Raw genomic sequence first — 12,092 nt, forward strand, 5'->3', positions numbered from 1 at the left:
GTTTAGATTTCCTCCTGTCATTGATCTATCAAGGGACCAAGTTCTTTGCATGTAGATTCACAGACCTAAATTTTTCATACCTTAGATTGAGATTTCTTTTGTTCGAGGACACGATATGTGGATTAGCTATGCTACTCATACATGAATCCATTCCATTATTAGCATCTATATCAATGTCTATGAGAGCCTCCAAATCATCAATATGGTCTAAAAACAACAGTTTACTTTCTGTATCTATCTGATATCTTCTAGCAACCAATTGAACAAGTGAAGAATACCAACGAGGATAACTAGGCAAAAAAAACTAAACTCTTATTGCAATTGGATGATCCTCATACCTAGGGTCCCACTCTAGAAGTGTAGTCCTGATAGAACTTCGATATCAATGTCAAATGTGATTCTAGTTATCTCACTAAGGTCCATGTTGTCTGATGTGACTCTATTTGGGAGAGACCAGTAAAAATAGTGGAGGAGAGAGGCTATAACCATGTGAACCATCCTATGATCTAATGGAAGCCCATGATGAATATTTCTTCCTACTTCAAATGGAATCAGTTCAAAGTTTTCCTCCCTATATTTTATGTGAGAATCCATAAATCTCTCAAGCTTGAACTAAGGTGGAAATAAGACCTTCAAAATATGAACCAATCACACGATTACAAATTGGCGTGTGTATATATATATATATATATATTGAAATTGATTCACCTTTTACTACCATATATGTGTGTGTGTGTGTGTGTGTGTGTGTATATATATGTATATGGTAGTAAAAAGTGAATCAATTGCAATAGTGTTGACTTGGCAAGAACTAATTTAACATAGTTTTATTTCAAGTTTATATAAAGAAAAATTATGTACTTTAGATTAATAAATTTCTTATGTTTTGATTTTTCATTTTAAAATATGTGTTATTTATTACATTATTAATATAGAATTGATATATAACATTTAATATATATATATATATATATATATATATATATATATATATATATATATATATATATATATATATTGCTTTATATGGTATATACATAATATACATTGAAATATTTGATTTATGATTTACATTCTATACTCATTAAAATGTTAATACATGTCTTAATCATAGATTAGTTAAATTGGTAGCCAAGTAGCTCTAGTGTTGAGAAATGATTTTAACACTTTCATGGTCAAGCTTTGTGTTTGAGCAAACACAAGGTGATTCTTTCAGGTAATAGGTTTTCTATGAAGATTTGTAATTCATTCATTATTTAATATAGAGTTGATATGTAACACACACACACACACACATATAACATTTAAAAAAATATTTATAACAATTTTTTTTAATAAAAAGGCTCCTATGAATATATGTTTTCTACTTCTAAATATGATTGAGACTGTATTAACATTTTAATATAATGAATATAATATAAATTATAAATAAATTATTTCATATATATATATATATATATATATATATATATATACTATTTTATTAGTTACAAAAGTTTAATATGGATTTGATATATAAAGAGATAAGAAACTCTTATTGCATTAATAAGTTGTCTTTTAGGGTGATGTGTAATTGAAGCTAACATGTAACATTTTAATATTATTTTTAAACTCACATAGAATGTAAACAGTCATAAATGATAGAACATTGAATTGCCTTTCTTATTAACTTAGATATACATTTATAGTACATTGATGGGACCATTGGATTCATATTCCAAGTGGTCTCTTCGACTCTAGTTCTTGTTCACATTCCACACCAACCCATAGAAGATTAGGTGTCCAACATTCCCCCCTTAATCATAAGGGGTATGTATGAGTCCAAGAAGAGAGTTGTAATACAAAATGTGCAAAAATGCATGGAAGCATTAGGCTGAATGTGCTCTCTGAAATGTTGCTATAAGGGGGGTGGTTTAAGAATGACCACCAACACTGGAATGCTTAGTGTAGTTCTTGAAACTCTTCCAAAGGTGGCAAGAAGATGAAGTCTTCTGCTAGAGTAAGTGTCCCTAATGATTTTGAGTGGGAGACCCTCAACATGAAACAGGGAGGCCTACAACCTGCGATGGTGTAAGGATGACCACCAACCGAAGGCATGCCCAAGGCCATATTTGTTTTTGGCTACAACTCTGAATTTGGTATGAAAGGTTGTGGCTGAGGCTCACTTGATGTGGCTTTGAAGCTTGTAGATGATCATCATTTCCCACCTGTCAGATACAAGGTGAGAAGATGAAGAGATCTAAACTGCAAGGCTTTTCAATATTCCAGAATAAATCCTGTTGTATGATCGAAATATCTTCTTGGCTGTTGAAGCCCATGGCCATGAAGCGATCCATCCAAGATGAATCTTTGCTCTTGCAGGAGGCTTGTTTTTGAAGCATTTGTTTGAAGAATGAGTGATTTTATGACAATGCTCACATGGATGAAGATCAAAACAATTATCTTTCATATGGCCAACTCAGTCACGGTGTTGCCATTTAATGAATAGAATATATAATATAAATTATAAATAAAATATTTCAATATAAATTATATATATACTATACAAAACTAACTATATATATATATATATATATATATATATATATATATATATATATATACCATTTCATTAGTTACAAAATTTTAATATGGATTTGATATATAAAGAGATAGGAATTTCTTATTGCATTAATAAGTTGTTTTTGAGGGAGATTTGTAATTGAAACTAACATGTAACATTTTAATATTGTTGTGAAACTCACATGGAATGTAAACAATCATAAATGATAGAACATTGAATTTCCTTTCTTATTAACTTAGATATGCATTTATAATACATTGATGTGACCATTGGATTCATATTCCAAGTGGTCTCTTGGACTCTGGTGGTTGTTCACATTCCACACCAACCCATAGAAGATTAGGTGTCCAACATTCCTCCCCTTAATCCTAAGGGGTATGTATGAGTCTAAGAAGAGAGTTGTAATACAAAATGTCCAAAAATGCATGGAAGCACTAGGTTGAATGTGCTCTCTAAAATGTTGGTATAAGGGGGTTGGTTTAAGGATGACCACCAACACTGGAACACTTAGTGCAGTTCACGGAACTCTTCCAAAGATGGCAAGAAGATGAAGTCTTCTGCTAGAGTAAGTGTCCCTAATGATTTGGAGAGGGAGACCTTCAACGTGAAACAGGGAGGTCTACAACCTATCATGGTTTAAGGATGAGCACCAACTGAAGGCATTCTCAAGGGCATCTTTGTCTCTGGCTACAAATTTGAATCTGGTATGGCAAGTTGTGGCTCAGGCTCGCTTGATGTGGATTTGAAACTTGTAGATGATCATTACTTCCCCCCTGTTACATACAAGGTGAGAAGATGAAGAGATCTCAACTACAAGGCTTTGCAATATTTGAGAAAAAATCCTGTGGTATGATTGAAATATCTTCTTGGTTGTTGAAGCCCATTCCCAAGAAGCAATCCATCCAAGATGAATATTTGTTCTTGGAGGAGGCTTATTTTTGAAGCATTTGTTTGAAGAATTAGTGGTTTTATGACAATGCTCAAATGGATGAAGATCAAAACAATAATCTTTCATATGGCCAACTCAGTCACAGTGTTGGCATTTAACAAACTATTATGGTTGTTGTGGAAGAGGATTATAATCTGAAACAATTGAAGGTGAATTGTCATGAAGAAATCCAACACTCTGAAATTGGATGGGCTTTGAGTAATCTGGAATGTGAAAGGAAACCTCCTTATCATATCCAAGACCTATTTTTTGCTTGTTATGGACAAGCTCTTCCCAAGGTTTGATGATCGACTTGGGAAGTGCAGGCTGAATTTATGCATCTGCATGTAACTTTTTTGCTTCATTGGACACTAGATTTGAATCAACTTGTTGCTTAGGGAAGTCTATTTCAATGTTCTGAATAGAAACAGGTTCAGGATGATGACTCCACTGCTGTAATTCTTCTTGTTGAAGTTGAGATTCAAGTTCCAAAAAATATATTTTTTCTTGTATATTCTGCAGAGAGGTTTTAATATCATGGAGAGTGTTCTTGTTGATTTTCATTGTATCTTGATTAGTGGAATCTATCATAGTTATTAGAAACTCTAATACCTCAGTAATTTTGGCCATTTTCTTAATAGCTCAAACTTATGAAATGAGGGATTTCAGCTTCTCAATGGTGCATATATTAAACACCAATTCATTACATGTGATAATGTCAATGCTAATAAAGGCAATGCTAGCCAACAAACTAGCTCAAACCAGTGAAACATAACCTTCCTCTGATTCTTTCAAAGTTACCTTTTAACATTGAAGTGTGCAACACTATTGTGAAAAGCTTCACATCTCTTCTTAACAACTAAGTGGCTAGCAGATCAATTATATTGGTATAATGGAAACTCTATAAGTGATGGAAACATTATAAACAACACACACATATAAAAATCAACTTGTGTATACAACACATTCCCACATACCAGATTGCAGACTCCTCTCTATGATAGTTATTTGAAAATCTGGGTCGCTTTGCATTTTCTCTCCTCACAACATTGTTGCTCAACTATCAATTTAGAAAACAGGGGAGCCACGTATATTTTAGCATAAACAATGAATTTCTATGTGTATCTAGATTCCCACAATGAAAGAAAGCAAGCTTGAGTTGAGGGTTTGACAACGTCCCATTTATGCAAGCCGAAATAATGATTTTTTCTTTCTTCTCTACTTCTTCGAAAAATCCGAAAAAATACAACAACTAGCATACGCACAATGCAAAAATGATGTCGTTACATTGTTCTGGACACAACAACAACAACAACAATAATAATAATAATTATAATGGTTCACTCTTGTTAAAAGCTTTACATATCGTCTTAACTTATATCTATATATATATATATATATATATATATATATATATATATATTTTAAAATAAGTATAAATTTATCTTAATTATGAATTTACCAAGAATTAAGAAAAATCAAATATTTCAATTATCCCAAGATTCACATTCCCTCACTATATATATAATAAATAACTTTACTAACTAAATTATTATTAAAACAACAATTACTAAATAAAATATTACTTTAAGTAAATTAAAATAGTATATGGCTCTATGAAATTTTACCAAAATATATTTTATTAAATTAACTATTTATGTTAACTAGGTTAAAGCAGTTTTACTAAATATATTGTTAAGGTAAAAGATTAAATAAATATAATATCTTCATAGTACCTTGCTCCCATTTAGGTGAATACACTAATATTACTATTTGGAGAAAGGAATATTTGCTCACTTCTACTAAAATAGTGTTTTCTAACATAAATATTGTTATTTTTTAACTTTCTCTCGTTAATTGGGAATGGAGGTAACTGGTGTTTTCATTTTTTCTTTTTTCTTGTAAATTTGTTTACACTAGTTGTGATGGCAATTTTGAATTTTTAATATTATTAAAAATAATATAATAATAGAGACTAAACATAAACAAGATACTAGATTTTTGCTCTAAATAGGCTATTAGATGTTAAAATTCCATAAAAGAATTTGTGTTTTATTAATCAAATATGAAATTACATATATACATGACTATTGTATCAAGATAGGAAAATTATCTTGGACACATAATCTGTTGGTTGAGAGAATATCTCAACCACACACCAAACTAGAGAAACTACTTCTATAAAATAAAAAAAGCCTCTTTATATAAAAAGTCACAACTAAGACAAGTAAGAATTAATATTCCAATATTAGAGTGAACAGAGTGTTCTCATATTAACAATAGATTTTCTCTCTAAACATATGGGAAAACAGGAAGACTAGTAATAACATAAAAGGCTTACATAATCAACTTAACCGCTTGTGTTTAAACAACCATTTATTATTTTCATAAAACTGCAGGAACGATGGGGAAGGTTTTTAGAAAAGGGGAGAAGTAATTTGACTAGTGATGTGATCGTTAAAGAGATGAGTTGCAGGCAAATGGGGTGAGGGGACTGCAATTAATGGCGAAGCCCTCTGCTATGTGATTCCAAACTTCTCACTTATGTCCATGTTTTCTGGTGTGACTCCATCTGGGAGAGACCAGTCGAAATAGTGGAGTAGAGAGGCTATAACCACGTGAACCATCCTACGAGCCAATAGAATCCCAGGGCAAATCCTCCTTCCTGCTCCAAAGGGAATCAATTCGAAGTTTTTCCCTTTATATTCTATGTCAGACTCCATAAATCTCTCAGGCTTCACTCTGTGGGTTCATCCCACATGGTTGTGTCTCTTCCTATTGCCCATGCATTTACCAGCACCTGAGTGTCCTTGGGTATCATGTATCCTGCTACTTCACAACTGCTCTCTACTCTGTGAGGGAGAAGCAGAGGCACTAGTGGGTGCAAACGAAGTGTTTCTTTCACCACTGCAAGAATATAACGCAAGTGATTGATTTCAGGTTCCTCAACTCTTCCGTCTTTCCCAGGTACCTCCTCCGATTTTGCTTGAATTTTTTTCATTATATGAGGATTTTGAAGGGCCTTAGCTGTTTCCCGTTCAATCGTTGAGCTGCTTGTTTTGATACTGGCTAAGAACAAGTCCTGTACATCATCACTCACAACAAATTGAGATGCAAGAAAGTTTTAAAATCCATCTTAAACTAACTAAATCCATTATGAATTTTGAATTTATATGTAAGAATTAGACTTACATATAGAAAGGGGATAATGTCTTTCTTGGTCGTTGTTTCTCCACTCTCTCTTCTGTAATCTAACAAAATGTCCAAAAAGTCTTTTGCCTTGCCACCGATGTGCTCTATCCCGCTTTCTTTTTTCTTTTGAGTTCAAGGCTCTATAGATCTATCTAGCAACCCTAAGACAATGCTCTCGTATTTCGTTACATTGCGAGTCACGCCCAGAGGATCCAAAATTCATAGAAAAGGAAAGAAGTCAACCAGGTTAGGCTTCCCCTCGAGTACCATCAAATTTGTTGAAAAATGTGCAACAAAAAATGTTAAATTTAGAATGTGCTAAAAATAGCATGTCTAAAAATAGCAGTTTGGCCAGTGAGGTCATTGGCCACCTATGGTGAGAGGTGAAACTACTAAAAATAGAAAGTTCTAAAAATAGCATTTCTGGTTCCCTTCGTTTTTTTAGTAGTCCCTGGTCTAACTATAGGAAGTGAAAACAAATTTGGTCTTACCAGCAGTTTAAAATATTAATTAATTAATCTCCATGAGTTAATTAGTTATGTAAAATTCTGAAGTCTTTGTGATATCATGCAATTATTTTCTCTCTTTTTAGGAATTTATTCCTTGATTAAAGGAGATAAGGTTCAGTTCTATATTGAGAGAATCAGTTGACTTAGTTCTAACTAGTCAAGTCCTATTAGATTATTTTAACAACTTGTTAAAATAATAAAATATAGTTTGTTAATGCTTGCAAGCATGTGACAACTATTATTTTAGATAATTGAGGATTCACTCATAAATAACTGATGCATGGCAGTTCAAACAAAGACCCAGATGAGATCAAATGAGGGACACTGTACTATCAGATGCTAGGATATTTCTAGTAAGTATTCCTATCATAAGAAAAGCATCTATTTTCTTCTATGACTACGTAGTTGGACCTGAGGTGGCAGCAGGTATGATTAGGCTAAATTTCAGCCTATATATTGAGGCCTAGGTAGTCCATGATTTACATCATCAAAGACATCATCAGAAACATCATTTGATTATAGAGAGAGTAGGATAGCTATTGAGCTGATTCTTTTTGTAAGTTGTTGAAGGTTTCCACTTGATTGATAATACAGTGTTGGGGTTTTATGCTGGTGCTTTCCCCAGTGATATATTATGTGTTATGTGTGATTGATTCCTTCTTATCAGTGATATTGTGTTCATGCTTGATGTTGCTCATGGTTAATTAGTTTCCGCAAAGTTTATGGTAGATGTAGATCTAGTATTATGCTTTAGTACATTGCATATATCAGTTGGATCTGCAGGTGAAATTTCTACATGATATCAGTGAGCTAGCTGATTTGTAGAGAAAATTCTACATGGTATCAAAGCACAGGTGATCAAGGAAGAACAATATAGAAGAAGGAATTATAAGTTTATTATTCGAGATATAGGTCTCATGTTCTTATCACATCTATTTCACTGATGGCGTTCTATTGTTTGAGGCTTGAGTATGCCCTTGATGGCAGCTCAAAATATATAGCTTGGAAGGATCGCATGGAGGCAATATTGGAAGATAATGGCCTTAAGGACTTCATTGATCAAGATGTCCCTAAGCCTACTTATGCTACTCAAGTTGCAGACTGGAAGAAGTGTGTGACTAGAGCTAGGAGAATTCTCTTGGAGGGAGTGCGAGATCACATTGTCTTGAGCCTCCATGGGAAGGAGACTCCTCATGCAATGTGGAAAACATTGAAATACCTATATCAGAATAGTAGTGATAAGAGGAAGCTGGCATTGAAGGAAAACTTTGAAAGATCAAGTGTGAAAAGGATGAGGCGGTCTCTATGTATCTAACCAAGCTCATCACATGCAGGGATGAACTTGCAAGTGTAGGGGTTGATAGCTGATGATCATATGGTGAGTCTAGCACTCCTTGGCCTTCCTAAGAGCTGGCATAGCTACCAGGACTCGGTGAATGGAAGGGAGAAAGTGCCAAATTGGGAACGACTATGGTCAGATTTGATGCAGGAGGAGATCAGACAGAGCACTAGAGACGGTTCTTCATCCATGCAGGATGAGGAGAACTGTGCCTTAGTGAGTAAGGAAAAGAAGGGGAAGGAGAAGGTTTCTCTTTCTGAATCCAGTTCTTCCAATGGTGAGAAGAAGGTTGACAAATTGAAAGTGCGATGCTTTTGTTGTCATGAGGTGGGCCATTATGCTGCAAATTGTCCACAGAGGAAATCCAAGAAGGGATCCGGGGAAGGATCTGAAGGTGAGGCACTTGCATCATAGTTTGAGTTGGATTTCACACTCTTCGCATGCATGGTTTCATCCATGGTGGGAAGTGGTTGGTTTCTTGACAGTGGAGCATCTTTCCACATGATCGACGATAAGAGTTTGTTCAGTACTTTGGAGGAGAAAGATCTCTAGATACTCATAGCGATGGGTAATGATGAGAAGTATAGTGTCTTAGGTGTAGGCATGGTTATTTTTCAGAGGGAGCATGGAGCTCACCTTACCTTAACTAATGTCAGGTATGTACCAGGACTGAGGAGAAACTTGTTTTCGTTCGCGATGTTGGAAGACAGAGCCTATGATGTAGTCTTCAATAAGGGAAAGGTTTTCCTTAGACACATCATCACTAGATAGGTGAAGCAGATCGGTTCACGGGTCAAGAACCTATATGCTCTTGAGGTTCAAGACGCATGCAAAGCCTTGAGCATCAAGGCAACTAATGGAGACTGGGTGGTTGAGAGGGAGGGTATGTTACCTCTCAACATGCAGAGCCAGAAGAAGACTTAGAAAATTGTGGAGGAGCCAGATTGGTGCAATAGCTTTAGGAGGTTGTGGAGCAGCCACAAAAGGGGAAGCTGAGAGGAGATCGAGTAGAGACATCTACTCATGCAAAGACCTCTAGTAGGGGGAAACTTCGAGCCAGGTGGGCAGAGGGATCACATGCAGCCATACCTCCAGGTCGGAGGTGGGGTGATATAGAGTGATCGTCCCAAGGATGAGGGGCAAGATCCTTGAGGTACCTAACCTCTTGGATGAGACCTTGCTACGGGAGTCCCGATGTGGAGTAGCAGGAATTGACTGATTGGGTAGAGACAAATGTGGATGGAGCAGCAAAGAGGGTGACAGTGCAGGGAATCCCAAGACAATGCATAGCTAGCAGGCTGCAGCAATGTGAGAGGCACAAGTGTTTTGCACAGTGCTAGCTGGCACAGAGAGGTGTGCAATGGTGCGAGATGCATGGAGATGTTGCAGTAGCACAAATGTCAGAGAGGGAGCACTTGTCAGCAGTAGGTAGAGCTTTAGCATCAGAGTATGTTCTTAGCCCAACAGAGTGGTCAGTTGGGATTATTTTTGTTCCAAGTGTTGTTGGAGCAAGTGGACCGGATAGATGTGTTGCATGCAGAACATTCTAGAATTACAGGATCGGGTTCGAGAGGAAGCCTTTCTTGTTGAGAGGGAGTGTTGAAAAATGTGCAACAAGAAATGTTAGATTTAGAATGTGCTAAAAATAGCATGTCTAAAAATAGTAGTTTGGCTAGTGAGGTCATTGGCCAACTATGGTGAGAGGTGAAACTACTAAAAATAGCAAGTTCTAAAAATAGCATTTCTGGGTCCCTTCCTATTTTTAACAGTCCATGGTCTAACTATAGGAAGTAAAAACGAATTTGGTCTTACCAGCAGTTTAAAATATTAATTAATTAATCTCCATGAGTTAATTAGTTATGTAAAATTAAACTGAAGTCTTTATGAGATCATGCAATTATTTTCTCTCTTTTTAGGAATTTATTCCTTGATTAAAGGAGATAAGGTTCAATTCTATATTGAGAGAATTAGTTGACTTAGTTCTAACTAGTCAAGTCTAGTTAGATTATTTTAACAAGTTGTTAAAATAATAGAATATAGTTTGTTAATTCTTGCAAGCATGTGACAACTATTATTTTAGATAACTGAGGATTCACTCATAAATAACTGATGCATGGCAGTTTAGACAAAGACCCAGTTGAGATCAGATGATGGACACTGTACTATCAGATGCTAGGATATTTCTAGTAAGTATTCCTATCATAAGAAAGGCATCTATTTTCTTCTATGACTACGTAGTTGGACCTGAGATGACAACATGTATGATTAGGCCAAATTTCAGCCTATATATTGAGGCCTAGGTAGTCTAAGATTTACATCATCAGACACATCATCAGAGACACATCTGATTAGAGAGAGAGAAGGATAGCTATTGAGCTGATTCTTTTTGTATGTTGTTGAAGATTTCCACTTGATTGATAATACAATGTTGGGGTTTTATGTTGGTGCTTTCCCCAGTGATATATTATGTGTTATGTGTGATTGATTCCTTCTTATCAATTATATGTGTTGATGCTTGATGTTGCTCATGGTTAATTAGCTTCTGGAAAGTTTATGGTAGATGTAGATCTAGTATTATGCTTTAGTACATTGCATATATCAGTTGGATATGCAGGTGAAATTTCTACATGATGTCAGTAAGCTAGCTGATTTGTAGAGAAAATTCTACAAAATTGGTGACCATTTCTTTGAATTCTTCAGTAGCCTAAGAGTCCCATCTGAACACGTTTTGAGAAAAAATCAAGTTACCCAACAGATTTAGACTTGTAAGAAATGCATTTTTCCCGATATTCACACCCTTGGCCTCTCTAGAATCCTCGAAAATGGATTGAAGGTTGGAAAGGACCTGATCTCTTCTGAGATGTTGCAAGGCCTCTAGTCTCTTGAAACTGAAGAGCTCCGTATTACAGAATCTTCGAAGCATATGCCAATGAGGCCCGCAGGTGTTGTTCCATGCCAAGGAACAGTCATTGTTGTTGTGGGTCTTGGCTATTTCGATGACGGGTTGTTCTGAAAAGAGTTGGTCATGAGTCTTCAACACTTTCTTGGCCATGGCCGGAGATGAAACCACAAATGTGGTTCTCATTCCGAGATGAAGGGTCATAAGAGGACCGTATTTTGTAGCAAGGTGACAAAAAGACTCGTTGGGCTTCATCCCGAGGTGGAGGAGATTCCCAAGAATGGGCCATCGGGTAGGCCCTAGAGGCAGCTTCCCAGCTCCCTTCCTTGATAGGATAATGAGCTTTGAAATCAACAATAATGTCATGAAAATCATTACAAGATACCAGAATTCACTAATTCCATCCATTGCTCGGCTATGTTGAGGATAATGCTTAAAATAAAGCTGTGTAATTGCTGATAAATTAGCCAGCAAATTTTGTGTTCTAAGTTATCAGAATTAGGACAACAAATTTATAGATGTAGTCAGTTATCATTCAGCAAATTATTAGGGATAGTAGATTAGTTAGATAATGGATAATGAAATTAGAAATATGTGGGCTATATAATAATGTATTCATTGATCCTATGGAGATATGAGATTCCAATGAAAGTTCAGCTCAT

The 12,092-nt window shown here is 35.4% G+C and overlaps 1 pseudogene; it reads right to left on the reverse strand.

Moving 5' to 3' along the window:
- Positions 1-5,908: 5,908 nt before the first annotated feature.
- Positions 5,909-11,583, reverse strand: LOC149149731 (geraniol 8-hydroxylase pseudogene; annotated as a pseudogene).
- Positions 11,584-12,092: the final 509 nt, after the last annotated feature.

This window comes from Pinus tabuliformis, chromosome 9 (genome assembly GCF_031772625.1).
Source record: "Pinus tabuliformis cultivar Carrire ecotype Pingquan chromosome 9, CPIR1, whole genome shotgun sequence".
NCBI classification, from domain to species: domain Eukaryota; kingdom Viridiplantae; phylum Streptophyta; class Pinopsida; order Pinales; family Pinaceae; genus Pinus; species Pinus tabuliformis.